The sequence below is a fragment of the Mycteria americana genome, chromosome 13, assembly GCF_035582795.1.
Source record: "Mycteria americana isolate JAX WOST 10 ecotype Jacksonville Zoo and Gardens chromosome 13, USCA_MyAme_1.0, whole genome shotgun sequence".
Taxonomy (NCBI): Eukaryota; Metazoa; Chordata; class Aves; order Ciconiiformes; family Ciconiidae; genus Mycteria; species Mycteria americana.
This window is the reverse complement of record NC_134377.1, coordinates 14,338,682-14,350,811: the sequence shown is the minus strand read 5'-3', so window position 1 is coordinate 14,350,811 and position 12,130 is coordinate 14,338,682.

The window sequence follows — 12,130 nt, the reverse complement described above, 5'->3', positions numbered from 1 at the left end:
CGGGGGGGGGGGGGGGGGGGAGTGGTGAATGGGGGTTTAAAGACTTAAGTTACCTAATGTTAAATTTGATTTGATGCGTTCATGTGGCTTGTATGCAACTTCTGAAAATAACCATGGCATTCTTCCTCATGCTGCAGTCAGTGGGTCAGCCTTTGCACCTGTGAATCAGCTCCGTCTCTCCCGTCATGTACAGTAGCTGGCTGCTCAGTTCTGTCGTGCCATTTGCAGCCTTTTTTAGCTACCTCTGTCAAACACGCGAAGTCCTTCTGCCGGGAAAGCACTTACAAATGAGCGTTTTGGAATAAAAAAGAGCGTTTTGTAAGTGCTTGTAACTAGGTTCTGAAGAACAAAAGTGCTTCTGGAATAAAGGTTTTTACAAAGGGACATATATAGAAATGGTAAGTAATTACAAAAGAATTGTGTTTACGTGCTGTAAAGAATGCTTGCTTTTCCTGGTTGCATTTGAATCCATTTTATTGCCAAGAGGGGGAAAGAAGGATTTTGATGTTCAAGAGTAAATAGTTCTTAGAAAATGGCTAAGTTATGATACAAATAGCTAACAATATATAACAGACTTTGTGGGCTGGGAAGAAAACAAGGATTATTTTGCATACAAAATTGTATTTCCTATATCCATACCTTAGAGAGAACATGAGACTATTGGGTCAGCCCGTGCTAGTTACTGTCAGTTGGAAGTAAACTGAGCTGGACAACATTAAAGTAACGCAGAGTGCAACGGTTTAGAGAATACGTCAGAATGAATAGGGACTCGACAGACGTGCCGTTTATGTAACGGCTCGCTTTATAGTCCTTTTATGTAATCTTGGAGAAAATGGAGAGGCAACTTCAGTACGTTTGACAAAGTTATTTGGTAGTATTGCACAGAACTGTTAACTGTCTGTAGTTACAAGGTTTTTACTTCTTTGAGGCTGCTATTATATAATCATCAATGTTTTTAACATTGGGTAAGTCTGTTACTTTCTGAAATGAGATGTGGAGGCTTGTAGATGAGAAGGCATATGAGAATTAGTGTGTGCATAATAATATTGACAGCTTGTTGTAAAGAAATCTTTAGCTTCTTTTTTAAGCTTCCTCCTTTCCTGAATTGTGATATGAGCCTATGGTGAACATCTGTATATCACAGAATCAGAGAATTACTCGGGTTGGGAGCGATCTCTGCAGGTCACCTAGTGCAACCTCCTGCTCAAAGCAGTGTCATTGGTGAGATCAGACCAGATTCTCATATTGTTCTAAATCACGGAGTGAAACACCTTTGATTTTGATTAACTGAATCTTTTAAATAAATCCATGGGGCATGGATTTATTCTTTTTAAAACCCCAAACTTTTTCTGTCATGACAGTTCATATAGTAGAACAGTATCTCTTCATATTCTATGGATTAATGGAATTGTTCTTCTATAGGAAGTCCATCAAACAAAATAACATTTTGCTAGTTTAAGAATTCATAAGAATAGCATCTGGCCTTGAGAATAATTTTTTCCTTGGCCTGCTTGTGGAACAAATTTCTGTTAACTGAAGGATATGAATGGTTATTTTGAAGGGCATACTCCAGACTAAATGTAAAATATCTGAGCTTTAGACAAGGGGCGAGGGGTGACTGGCTATGATATTTCACAACAAACATAACCAGACAGTGGTTTCTTCATTGTGAGTAATTTCATGCTACCTGAAATACATCTTTGCCCAGTCAGACATTGCTCAGTAGCAGTGAAGGAATTGCAACTATTTAAAAGCCTGTTCAAGGCTTTACTTGGCTCCCATTTGTAGGTCACTGTAGAATCAAACGCTCATCAGAGCTATTACAGAGCTCTTCTGCTTGCATGTAGAATTGGAAGATTAAGTCCTAGTTTGTCCAGGTCCCTGAAATGACCTGTCCGAGGCCAGCCAGGGTCTGTGTGGCACAGCAGGGTGTTCGTACGCGGATGCCCATTTCAGCCTACAAGACCGTCTTTGCCTTTGGTGTGTGCATGAGAGAGTCTTAAAAGGAAATACTCCTAGGAAACTTAAAAGTTCATGCTATGCGTTTATTGTAAAAAATTTTAAATGGGATTTATGTTTTGCCATCTTTCTAGACAGTAAAACTTCATAAACTTTTTATTTGAGAGCCTTGTGTATTTTGAGATTATTTTGGCCAGAGGAAGGAAATTGCCTATAAGATTTTGTAAGATCTGTGAGTAACTGCTACAGCTGTGATTCCCCCCCCCCCCCCCCCCCCCCCGGAGCTATCTGGCAGTGTTGGATTGCCTAGTTCTTATCTAGAGCATGGTTAAGTAGTAGATGTCCAAATTGGTGAAGACAGCTTTAAAATCTCAGGTTTCAAAGTGCTTTACAGAAATTCACGACACTACTGTGGACAACATCGTTTGCACTTTATAGATGTGGGAAATGATTTGGGGAAGAAAGTTGAACTGAAAGAACTAGTATTGACACCTCAATTTTCTGCACATTTTGTTCTTTCAGTATTAAAACTTTGGACCATATATAACCCTTTGCAGTCAGGAGTTACATCCACTGCTGTAAATGAGGCCTAAATTTGGTTCCTCATTAAAAGTGACAGAGGATTCCTACAGAAGAAAAGAAACTGCCGTTGCAACCGTGCACTCCAGCATTTGGAGTAGCTTGGGAGTAGGAGATGCCGTGTCCTGTGGGAACACAGGGATGTGGGAGGGAGTCTTTTCTCTCAGCAGTTGTAATCCTGCATCAATGATGCATTCAAAAGTGACAAAACCCTTTACTGTTAGTCCACATGCAGGGGCCTGGCAGAATGCTGTTTCGCTTCATAGTTCATCTTCTGAATGATTTTATGCGATTGGTTTAATCATCTTAATCTTAACCAGCATTTCTCTCTGCAGAGCTTTTCACAAGGGTTTTCCAGTAGTACTCTTCACACACACCTCCAGGAATTTGGCCGCAATGTGGATGCTGTGCGTTGGCCAGAATATCGACTGACTTGGCAGGTTGGCTTGTGTTCTGTCACTGTTCCAAAACAGCAGGCTGCTGGTCATGAAAGGTGCTAGCCTTTAAAAGTAGGACTAAACCCTGTTTTGGTTTTAATTTATTGGTAGGCTTTATATTGGGAAAGTGGAAAGCAAATCCTTTGAATGCTGGTAATCATAAAATCGTAGAATAGTTTGGGTTGGGAGGGACCTTTAAAGCTCATCTAGTCCAGCCCTCCTGCCATGAGCAGGGACGACTTCAACTCAATCAGGTTGCTCAGAGCCCCGTCCAACCTGACCTGGAATGTTTCCAGGGATGGGGCATCTACCACCTCTCTGGGCAACCTGGGCCAGTGGTTCACCACCCTCATTGTAAAAAATTTCTTCCTTATATCTAGTCTAAATCTACCCTCTTTTAGTTTAAAACCGTTACCCCCTGTCCTATTGCTACAGGCCCTGCTAAAAAGTTTGTCCCCATCTTTCTTATAAGCCTCCTTTAAGTACTGGCAGGCTGCAATAAGGTCTCCCTGGAGCCGCCTTCTCCAGGCTGAACAACCCCAACTCTCAGCCTTTCTTCATAGGAGAGGCATTCCAGCCCTCTGACCATTTTTGTGGCCCTCCTCTGGACCTGCTCCAACAGGTCCATGTCTTTCCTGTACTGGGGACCCCAGTGCTGGATGCAGTACTGCAGGTGAGGTCTCACCAGAGCAGAGCAGAGTGGCAGAATCCCTTCCCTCGACCTGCTGGCCACACTGATTTTGATGCACCCAGGATACGGTTGGCTTTCTGGGCTGCGAGCGCATGTTGTCAGCTCATGTCCAACTTTCCATCCCCCAGTACCCTCAAGTCCTTCTCCTCAGGGCTGCTCTTGATCCCTTCCTCCCCCAGCCTGTTGCCCCGACCCAGGTGTAGGACCCTGCACTTGGCCTTGTTGGACCTCATGAGATTCACACAGGCCCACTTCTCCAGCTTGTCCTAGTCCCTCTGGCATCCTGTCCCTCAGGTGTGTCAACCGCTCCGCTCAGCTTAGTGTCATCTGCAAACTTGCTGAGGGTGCACTCGATCCCACTATGTCATTGATGAAGATATTAAACAGTACTGGACCCCCGAGGGACACCCCTTGTCACTGATCTCCATCTGGACATTGAGCTGTTGACCACTGCCCTCTGGATGCGACCATCCAACCAATTCCTCATCCACCGAACAGTCCACCCATCAGATCCGTATCTCTCCAATTTAGAGAGAAGAATGCAATAGGGTAGGCAAAACCATTTCATTTAGAGCTCCCTCACAACCTTACATATTTAATGCTGTAAATTTCAGCTGGTTAGAAATGTTCTCAGAAAACAAAATTCTAATTTTATTCTTCCAGGCCGTTCCCTGGGATTTCTGTTTTGAGAACAGCTAGCAATTTGGACCCGAGTGTAGGGAAAAGATCTGATACCTGGACTGTATTTAGTGTGAGCAATTAAGCTACAGTACCCTCTGCAAAATCATCTTGAAGCTTGAAAAAAAATCTCATTCCCATCAGCTGCCTTGACAGGAGCAGATCTCTTGCCTCATTGCTCTGACTTACCTGAGAGTTTTACGTTAAGGGGTGAACTTTGGATGAGGAGGGGGAGCAGTCTGGAGAATGGGACTCTTGAAACTATGTTGGGTACTACAGCAGGCCTGCTTGGGTTGATGCCTGCTGTGCATCTTACTGTTCTACCTACCTTGTCTCCTAAAGCGGCACAGGCAGTGGCACAGGTACCTCGCTGAAACATCCCTGCTGCGGCCATCTGTGGGAATGGCCAGCTGACAGGTCTTGCAGATCTGCGTCAATGAGAAGAACTGGAACTTTTGAGGGAGAGGAGTTTAAACCTAAGGAGAAAACCCTGTATCTTCTACGTTTACAGCAAACGTCGTAGGACCTTTGAAATCTGTTGAAGCAAGACATGACCTTACTACTACAGTCACTTTATTTAAAAAAACCCCAAAACAATGAAAAAGACCCCCACAAACTCAAAAAAATCCCAAACCTTTGTTGGGTTTTAGTGGTTTTTTTGGGGGGGTGGGTTTGTTGACACACACCCCCCCCCCCCCCCTAATTCTGAATGGAAAGTTTAGTCACTGAAAAATGCTTGGGAAAGATCAACAAGAAACAGATACAAACCAATGAAAGGCAGTATTAGTCAGCATTGATGATGTTGGTTTTTTTTTAATTAAGTTTACTAATGTGAACTAACTAGGTCAGATCTTCAAAAAATGAGCAAATTAAGTCACATACATAGGTGTGGGATGCAAGGAAACATTTTCAAGGTTTAAAGCCATAAATACTGGATAAGGTTAATTCTGCTTAGCTCATTTTGTAATGGGCTAATGCCTCCTATTGGCATGGAAATGAATTGGGTTACTTATGTTTAAAAGAAAGGACCAATTTGCACACAGGTGAGTACAAATTCAAAACAACTTGAATTCAGTATTGGTTTGTTATAAATGCATCTTTATTAGAGTGGGAGTCTGACTTGCTTAGGAATTTAGTGTTGCTGTAAATCTGAGCGAAGCTCGAGCTCTCAGGCTGAACCATTCGAGTTTTGTGATTAGCTAAACCCAAGGGGGGGAAAAAGAGGTTAGTTGTCCTGCTGTGTTACATTTAGGGGAGACCTCATCGCTCTCTGCAACTGCCTGAAAGGAGGCTGTAGAGAGGTGGGGTCGGTCTCTTCTCCCAGGTAACAAGTGATAGGACGAGAGGAAATGGCCTCAAGTTGCGCCAGGGGAGGTTTAGACTGGATATTAGGAAATTTTCCTTCACTGAAAGGGTTGTCCAGCACTGGACCAGGCTGCCCAGGGAAGTGGTGGAGTCCCCATCCCTGGGGGTATTTAAAAGCCGTGTGGATGAGGTGCTTAGGGACATGGTGTAGTGGTGGGCTGGGCAGTGTTAGGTTTAGGGTTGGACTCGATGATCTTAAAGGTCTTTTCCAACCTATAGGATTCTGTGACTTCAAGCTGTGAAGTACTGACAGCTGAAAGTACCATGCAAAGATGCATCTGCAGGTAGACAACTTTGGTTGAAGTAGTTTTACTTCACAAACAAGGAAGCCAGTGGAGAGTTAGCAGTCAAATCCTCTTCTCACTGAAACAGCATTAGAGGTTTAGTTTTAAACCCTAATCGTTGGAATATGGTTTAACAAAGACTATTAAGTTCACAACAGCGATGTCTTACGCATTCGCTACAGGAGTACCCTAGGCTCTTCTTAGGTGGTCGATAGTGTAATAAAGGGAAAGGAGGAGAACTGGGAACTGCAGGGAAACCAGCCAGCGTTGCCCAGCTGGCCCTGGTGACGGTCCCTTGCAGGGTTACTGCTCAGTCCGGAATTCGCCACCGTGTGGAAACTGCTTGTAAATGCTGACATCGCAGAAAAAGCGGGTAGCGTAGAAGAATGCTTCGTTGGGTTTGAGTATTCTCGGTTTTTTTTCATGTAGCCTAACTAGCAGTACTCAGCCTCTGACAGGGATTGAAAGACTGGAGAAAGAAGCAACATCCCTTTCCCCTGTACTCTTCACTTTTTTTCTTTTCCCCTAAAACAAAATTACCAATTACTCTAGGGTTCAGAAACCAATTTCTGTGATGCATTTTTTTCTAGTCTTTTTGGTGGTGATTGATTTATGCCTAGCAACATCTTTAGGCTAGCCTTCTGAATTTTGCAGTAATGCAATCTATTTAATGCTTATTACTTCAATCTTTATACACCACAGCACTGTATCGGGGCACATATCAGCAGTTTAGTCATGCATATTTACCTAATGTTAGCTTTCTAGCCTCAAATATCTATAGAATGTCCGTTAACTTGAATAACTTCAGTATCTCCAGGTTGCCTCTCTGAAGAGGAACTTAAGTGCCCTAAAACTTGCTTCTTTCTTCTCACACCAGCACATGAGTTGATTTAAAAAAAAAAAAAAATAAAAGTATGCATCTCTGCAAACCATGTCTCAGTTCTCTCTAGGCTTTGTGGCTGCTGCTGATCTCCCTTTTCAAAATTTCACTAATCACCTTTGTGAAAGGTTTCAAATGTTGCTGATTTGTCTACTGTGCCTTTTCTACCTAAAGGATTGGACGCTCTGCAGACTTATCATTTTCCTCTTGCTGCTTAATTTCTTTAATGGCCTTTTGGCAAAGGCCTTTTAAAATACCATGACTTGTAAGCATCAGCCTTCTGCAGAGCTACAGGTTGTCTTGGGACCTGACCAGGAAAATATTTGCCACTTTTTCATGCCATTGCTTTAATTACTGGCAGTACTCGCAGAATGCAGTTGAAAAAGATATTTACTTTCCCAAAGGCAGACTTTCTTACTATTGAGCCCTCCAATTGCAGGTTCTTTTTCTGCCCATTTCTTCTGTTGGTCTTTGGCTTTCCTTTTGTTTAGGCTGTTGCTTTTAGAGGCATAGTCTCTTGTATTATTGAATCTACCTCATTGTATTTGTTGTGAAGAAAGATGGCAATACGTATGTTCAGTTAAGAAGGACAGTCATCCATGTTACAGACTAATGTTGGTTCTATCCACACTGCTGTCAACCATCTTTAAATGGATAAATATAGCTGCTAGCAAAGGAATCTAACTGCATCAGAAAGCAATCTGAAGAAAAAAATTCATTAAAAAAAACCGCCCCCAAAAAAACCCTGCTTTTAACCTTCTGAAAACTTGCAAAAAACATTTCAAAAGATCCTGGGTTTAAATCAGTTCATACAGCAAGTACCCATTGCATTTCCAGCTCACATGCTTGCTCTGCTTTTGATTTTCCCTTTTGGCAATTTATTCAGAGTAGAGTTAGTGGATGGAATCTCAGAGGAGAATAAAAGCCAGTGTTTTGAGAACTAATGAAGTAATTATCTAAAGCATTATTTACAATGATTATTTAGAAGATAATGAGACCCTTTAATTATGTTTGTTCTGCATAGCTAACCTTTCAATAATTTAGGGTATTGCTGTATAATTTTCTCTATATTCGCTTTGCATGTTGTTGTTTAGAAAAGTGTCACAGCTGTCTGTAATGCACAAATATGGGCCCTCATTCTGGGTATCATTTGGCACATGAGAATCACCTGCTCACTTTGGTTGGGGTCGGAGGCTTTTAGGTTCAGGCTTCTTCAATGTGACGTGGAACAAAATAATGTGTGAAATAAAGCTGAGCCTATAAAAGGCTTTACAGGAGCACTACTATAGTATTAAGATACATGCATTAGTCTAGTAATGCTTCTGTTAGCATTTATTTTACTAGAGGTGAAGTTTGACTCGCAGTTTATTTTCATTTTGGGAGTCATGATACTTTTGTTTCAAATGTAATTTGTTTTTTGTTTTGTTTTGTTTTTTAAGAGCCTTACTCATTTGTGTATAAGAAATTCAGAGCATCATTAGCATTTTAGTAGCTAATAAGAATTTCACCAGTGTTTTCATATGCATTTGTGAACTTACTGCTAAAATAGAAATTCTCCTTAAGCACATCACTAGCAATGCCTAAATAGTGTGTAGTCCCTGAGGAGGAGATGCATCTTTTGTCACAGGCTAGATCTTCATTGGTGTACCAAATGAAGCATTGCTTCACTGACTGCAGTGATGCTACTCCAGGTTACAATGGCTGATGATGTAGACCTTGGCGATTAGAAATCGGTAAGAAAAATCCTTAATCTCAGAGAGGGTCCGAAGGCTTGGAGTTTCTGTTCCACTATGGCTGGCCGTTTATTTAGAATCAAATCAACTCCTATAGGAATCTTTCCACTGACTTCAAGAGATGCTGCAAAGGGTGGCTGATCTCCTACCTACCTTCTGTGCCTTTGAGGCAAGTAGACAGCATGAGGAGGATATTTTAATTTTACTGGAGTATATTTAAAACATATAACACAGGACCATTCTAGAATATGGTAGAAGTTAAAAGTTCAAAAGGCTTTTTAAGCAATAGAGTCTTGGGTTTCACATGGTTGCTATGAAATAAAAATCTAAAAATAATGTGTTTAAATAGTGGGGAAGGCTACAAGTAATTATGAAGAAAGAGACAGCTAAGTGAGCTTCTGAAATACCTGTACATGTAAAAATGAGCTGCTGCAATCTAGTTTCTCTGCTGGACTTTTTGTCGGCTTAAGGAGGGACTTCTACAGCCTCTCTTACCAAAATTCACAGCAATACTCCTGTTAGCTTCAAAGGTACTTGGTTCAGGCCTACATGCGAAGTAGACTTAAACCTGTGATTCCTGAGATGAATAATTCGTGCATTAATCTATTGTGCCAGTAAGCATGATTCTAATTTAAATCTACTAATTCCCCCCAAACATTTTCCATCTGTTAACCACAGAAAGCACATCTTTTGCCCTTCCGAAGCGTGTAATACAAGCACAGATGAATGCCAGTAAGGCTATTCACACCATCATTAAACAAGCAATACAAGCATTAGCAAACTTGCACCTCCAGTATGAATCTTCTAATTTGTATCCTGTAGACGCCAGCTTTTCAGTCCCAGCTGGGCAACCAAGAACCCATTGGGTAGGAAGCTCTGTGTGGTGCTCGGTAGGAGCAGTCACGCTTCTGATTGCTTTCTCTCCTCAACTGAGGCAGGAAGCTTAGACTGAATTCCTCTGTACAAATGTTGCAAGAATAACTTCACTTAATGTGGGTTTTAGCTGTTACTTAAATATAAGGGTCATAACCAGACATACATGGCTCAGTGGCTTGGTTCCTGACCCATGATTTTAGATAAGGGAAATGATTTTCCTTTTGGAACTGAATCATTGATTCTGTCCTGAATTGCTGGAATGTATAGCCATTTTTTTTTTTTCCCCCAGGAGAGAGACTTTGTTTCTTTCTTCTTTTTCAGTTTTCCCATGCACTTTCCATTTTATTTTTGGATATATTGTCACAATAAAAGAACACTGAATTTCAAAACTCAGTGGGTTTGGTATGTTTTGCATGTAGTTTACAGCTATATTTCAATCGCTTTTTGATGGATTTTTAAATAGTCTTTTGCAAAATGCTCTTGAAACTACGCAGTCCGTGAATTCACTGCAGTGAAAGCTAGATACTAGCTTCCCAGCATATAAATGCACCTCAACTGATTGGGAGCTGCGTATTGTACCCTTTTGCTCTTGAGCTCTTTCTTAATCGAGGAGAAACGTGATGCTCTGTCTGTACAGAGATTTCTCCTGAAATCTGTTCTAGGCTTTTTCATCTCAAATTGGGTCACTGTGCCTGCAGTTCAGAACAAAACAGAAAGGCAGGTGGAAAGCACCATCTCCTTTTGAAGGTAACGCTTGCAGCCATCAGACTACCCCATTCTGAAACTGTTTGAAGTATCAAGTGTATGTTTTCAGTAGAAATTTACCTTTAATTTCTAAATATGATTAAAGAAAACCCCAGAATATGTTGCTAAGTGTTGATGCACAGCATTTTGTTTTGCCTGATATGAATCTTTTAGATTGCTGGCCTAAGAAAATGTTATTTACCTCTGTCCCAATTCTGGATGGGAGGAAAATTACTCTCTTTCTAAAACTCTCCTGAAACTGTAAGATTCACTCAGCGTGTCTATGACTATCCCTTTAGCTGGCACACACTGCCTTGTTGTACTCGGCTGTTATAAATAGCAAAGTACGAACAATGTATTATTACTGGATATAAAACACTTCACTGTTCCCAGTGGGTGGAGAATCTCCGAGTGCTGACAGGAAGCTACTTGCTCTCCAAAGGGAAGGCACAGTTCTGCTTTTGAGGAGTTTGACCTATTGTCTCGAAATACCTACCAAACGTCTGGGAGGCTGTCTTCCAAAAGTCCTGGTTTCCAAGGTTCAAAAGCACTTTGGCTGCTCATCTGCAATAAAACTCCTTAGAGGAAAAGGGAAACGTTGAGCCATGCTTATTTTTCCTGTGACTAAATATCTTGGTTGTCTTTTGAAAAGCCCTGGGAGGAGAAAGGGAAAGGCATTTTCTTTACAGGCGTGTCAGAATACCCACCCAGCATCTCCAAACCTTGAATTAAAAAATGCAAGACAGGTCCTGAATGTTTTGGAAGGGAAGGAGGAAACACAGGCATGTAGAAAGGAAAGAAGAAATATCCAAGTAATATGTCTATTACCTTGAAGCTGTAACTAGTGAAATGGCGCTGGCTGACTTCATTAAAAGCCCGAAGTCCTGTAAGCCAATTTAGGCTGATCTCTAGAGAGTTTAAATGCTCTCAAGCCACTTTTCCCTCTATTACAGAAGAAGGCTATCAGTCACATTCTGGATCATGGCTATTCTGTACTGGATTCCCCCACGGCAAATCAATCATTTTCAAAAGTGGATAAGCCCTTGACTAAAGAACAAGAGGAAGACAAATTGGTGAGTAACCGTTTCCAATCAGGACATGCCAGAATTTGTCTGAAAACTTGCCTGGGTTTTTTTTGGAGGGGTGGGGTTATAAGCAATTGTTTAAAATAAGCATATTTTTAAATCTTGCCATTAATAGTTATAGAGGAACTATGTAAAACCTTGTTAATAAAAAGATTTATATTGTAGGATATGCATCCTACACTATTTTATATATATATATACATATTTTATATGCAAAATAATTAATTAAGAAAGAAAAATCCTACCATTCGGTAGACAGCTTAGAAAGCAGAGATGTTTTTTAAGCAGAAAGTACGTGGCCAATAAGCACAACCAGAATGCAGCTTCTTTGTGAGCTATAAGGTCATAACATTTACACACCTCCTTCGGCTACAAAGATGGGGTATTTTGGTTATGCTGTGGCTGTAATCATGATGCCAATTCTATCAAAGAAGAGTTGCTCTAGAGCTTGTGAGACTTTTGATAGCAGGTAAATTTTGGTGCCCTGGTAAGTGTGAATTGAGTTGTAGATCCAGTTTTTGAAAACCAAGCTCGTAGTCCCAGAAGGCCACGGCTGCTCTTTCCATCTGTCCCTATTTCTTGCACTTCTGTTGAGGAAATATTTTTATCCCTGCAACAAATAATTCATGTTAAGAATTGTAGTTTAGTATGTCTAAACTAGTCATCTAGTCTAAACCCAGTCTAAACTATGTCTAAACCCAGTAGTCTCCTGGATTTGCCACAAGGCATCACCATAATGGTTTATACAAAATGATTGCCTGGTCTGTCTTCAGCTATGTTACCCATGTGTGATATCACCATTCGTGGTGAACTGATGTT